This window comes from Trichomycterus rosablanca, chromosome 13 (genome assembly GCF_030014385.1).
Source record: "Trichomycterus rosablanca isolate fTriRos1 chromosome 13, fTriRos1.hap1, whole genome shotgun sequence".
Lineage (NCBI taxonomy): Eukaryota > Metazoa > Chordata > Actinopteri > Siluriformes > Trichomycteridae > Trichomycterus > Trichomycterus rosablanca.
The window spans coordinates 37342356-37346393 of NC_086000.1; the positions used below are offsets into that span (position 1 = coordinate 37342356).

Below are 4038 nucleotides of genomic sequence, written 5' to 3' on the forward strand. Positions count from 1 at the left end.
AAGTGAATAAACCAAGTTTAGCGACTTCAAAATAAAATAAATATATATTATTAATAAAATATGGTAATGGTGCATGTTATAATTACAAAATATCGCGTTTATAAAGCTGCTTTATAAACTACTGGGCTTATAAATGACTAAGCAAAATTGCGGAGGTGATGAGGATTCATTTTAGTCATGACTTTTAAAAAATGCAATATTATCATAAATTAAAATTAATACCCAACTGTAGGAAAACGTGGGACAGTTTAATAAACATGTTATTTTAAGTAAATTGTACGGTGGCCGAGAAGTGCAAAACAAATTTACATTTCAGAAAACAAAATTACAAAAAAACAAAAACAAATTTACAACAAAAGCAAAAACAAATTTACAAGTGTTTGGGTACCCAGTGTTTGTAAATTTGTTTTGGCATATGTAAAAGTGTTTCAGTACTTGTAAATTTGTTTTCGGCATATGTAATTTTGTTTTCTAAAATGTAAATTTGTTTTGCACTTCTCGGCCGCACATTTCTGACGGAAAGGGTAGGTACAATAAACCGGAAGTGCGTGTTGCTTACCTGCTGTCAATCAAACTGTTTCTCAGCGGTAAAGTGAACGGAGTTTGTGATGGTGACGATAAACAAGGTTTTGTCCAGTCTGTGGAAATCATTTTATCCAGTTGACCCGCTATTGTTTCAACGCACTCTGCCCACGGTGCTACTCATACAGCGGTGTATTACACAGGTTATATTGCGCACACACCGCGTTACTAAGAATAAAAGTGAACACTACTTAATTCCCACAGTAGCTGCAGTTTCCTTCTGTTTTATACACATCACACTGTCTCCCATTGATAAAAATACGGAACAAAGCGTCCTGTATCAGTTCAATACTGAACGCGGTGTTTAGTTTCCAAATAAAGAAGGATTGTGTATGTTACAGGACGGTGGGTAACCCTGGTTTGATTGTCTCTTATATAGTGAGTGAGATAAAACACAGCACAAAGCTTCATCAGTCCCGCACATGCTGCTTTAATATAAGCTCTGATACACTGAGTCCACTGTTACAAAAGTGAAACAAGCTTCAAAGCCTTGGTGTCAAATGTTCCGTCTCTAATGAACAATGTTTTGTCCATTTTGTGTTAATTATTTTCATTAATTCGCTTTTGTTGTTCTTGTGGGAATTCCTTAGATGTTTAGAAGAGCGGACGGTAGATAGAGATGCACACGCCACGTCTAAACATCTGCACAATCTAATAACTTTCCACAAGAAAAACAATAGCGGAACAACTGGATAAAATGATTTCCACAGACTGGACAAAACCTTGTTTATCGTCACCATCACAAACTCTGTTCACTTTACCGCTGAGAAACAGTTTGATTGACAGCAGGTAAGCAACACGCACTTCCGGTTTATTGTACCTACCCTTTCCGTCAGAAATGTGCGGCCGAGAAGTGCAAAACAAATTTACATTTTAGAAAACAAAATTACATATGCCAAAACAAATTTACAAACACTGGGTACCCAAGCACTTGTAAATTTGTTTTTGCTTTCGTTGTAAATTTGTTTTTGTTTTTTTGTAATTTTGTTTTCTGAAATGTAAAGTTGTTTTGCACTTCTCGGCCACCGTAAAATTGACCATTTGTATGCATGTTGTAATTACAAAATGTCGCGTTCATAAAGCTGCTTTATAAACTACTGGGTTTATAAATGACTAAGCAACATTGAGGAGGTGTTAAGGATTCGTTTTTAGGTGGTATCATTAACCTAAATTAAAATTCATATTAATTTTTTCTTAAAAAATGTGACTGTGTACTGCAGTAAATGTATTAATATATTTATAACACGCAAATGAAACTTTAATTGTGATCTGATGAATTTTATATATAACATGACTGCAGGGATTCACTTCTGTTTAGCACTGGTGACAGGCAAAATCTGGGCTCTGACACCCCAAATATGTTAGGTGGGGTAAAGTCTTCTAATGTATAAATATAATTATAATACTGACATGCTGCCCCAGGCCACTTTGTTAGCAACACAACATGATGAACCTGATGAACAAGTCTTTACTACCATAACAGACTCACCCAGCAATGTATACAGTAGGCAGGTGTGTATTTTAAACCCTGTGCCCAACATGAAGTGGGTTTAGAGCTTTTCAGTCATCCATATGAAAGACAGAAGTGAAAGAAAACTATTTTTTTTTAACAAGGTGGCTCTAAGAGACTCGATATGCTCAGTTGGGCAATATTCAGTACACGGGTGTTTTTCTGAGATTCATGGCAGCAGGATGTTGTGGTAAATGTCTTAAAGAGTCAGTTCTGATGAGATAAACTGAGTAAAAAGCAACAAATGAAAACAAAACCAAATTAAATTAGATGTGGTCATCATTTATTGCCAGTTGTCACATGAATGACCCAGACAAAAATTTCAATACATTTTATTACAAAAGATCTTGATGCTTAGCGAGTTATTCAATTTAAAAATGAAAATACAGATTGATATGCAGACTAAATATAAAAGTAAATTCTTAATTGGCCTCAATCAAAGATGTCTGATTTCCTGAGCGTTTTAAAGAATCAGCAATGGTTTTCAGGTGGACTTCTCATGGAACGGCGCCTCCAGTTTTGTACGTAGGATAAACGCTGACCAAAGAAGTTCTACAATTAACAGAAGAATTTAGAATGCTGCTCTCTTGTTGCTCTGCCCATTTCTGCCAGCAATCCCCACAGTCCTTTTAGCCTGAAACACTCAGCGGTAAAGGATGTGAAGGACCCAACCAAGCAGGCTGATCGGAAGGACGAGACTTAGGCCGCCGGGAAGCAACCTGAATCCATCACCCGTCACATTCTGTGTTATATTCTGTCCGTTTACCTGTGAGAGACAAATCAGAAATGTGTGTTTAAACAGGGGCTGGATAAACATCAGCCGCTCATTTTTGCCGAAGCTCAAAACACATTCTTGTAAACATCCGACACATAAATACTTAAATACAGTTCAAATCTCATTTTTACAACTTCTCTGTATTTAATACTTTCTGTAAGTGTTACCTTACCATTTATTGTTTATTTATTTGAGCCCAAATTAAACATTCAGCAATTTAAATAAGAAATTAAATCCTTCTACAGTGTTATTTTATGGCAATTTCATTGCATGACCTTCTCATTAGTGATTATGATTGACTACAGCTAATGATGTAATGACCGCACCCAATTCAAAGGAAATGGAACAGTGGCCTCTTTGACAAGGTCTACCCTAATTCAAATGCATTTATTTTACCCAATAAATTGAAAAAATTCCCATGAAAGGTCCAACAAAGGCATGTCTGAGGGTCTCACAGACTAATATCTATTAATTATTGTCTAATAACAGAAGTCTCCATGAGTTTTAAGGCATTTAGGAAATGACTTGGCCAACCTAGTGGAAACACTTTGTTCTAAACAACTCACATTTATTTTTACCATCCAGTGTGCAGAACAGATTAATATAATAATATAATCCAATCAGAACACGATCATGCACTAATTATCGTGTTAATCTGCTCTAAAGATCCTTAAACCGACCCAACTGATTTAAACATGAATAAATAAACTAGACTTTTAGTAATAAGTTAATCATCTCAAATTCACCTGCAAAAGGCTTCAGAATCACTAATATATAGAGAGAGTTATTTTCTATCATTCAGTTGTAAGATGAACTTGATTTCTATTCTAGACGCCTTTCTAACTGGCAGTCGATGGTGTTAAGCGCGCACAAGGTGTGGCTGAGAGAGAGAATAAAGAGTTTGGATGATGCATGTAAAACTATATAGAAATTATACAATTCCATTCAACATTCATACTGTTCCTGCAGAAAATAAAAGTATATATTTTATTGCATTTAATAATAATAATAATAATAATAATAATAATTTAAAATGTAATATCAATATTATTATACTGTTCCTGCAAAAATTGAAAGTATATATTGCATTGCATTTAATATTATTATTATTTTTATTATTTTTTAAAATTATTTTTATTATTATTATTATTATTATCATTATAAAATGTAA

General features: G+C 34.3%; 1 long non-coding RNA gene across 1 annotated transcript in view; it reads right to left on the bottom strand.

The window, feature by feature from the left end:
* Positions 1-2358: 2358 nt before the first annotated feature.
* LOC134325623 (uncharacterized) overlaps positions 2359-4038 on the bottom strand; it is a 2570-nt gene continuing 890 nt past the window's right edge. Inside the window, exon 2 of the long non-coding RNA XR_010014308.1 lies at positions 2359-2858. This is a non-coding gene — a long non-coding RNA (uncharacterized LOC134325623). The remainder of the gene's footprint in view (positions 2859-4038) is intronic.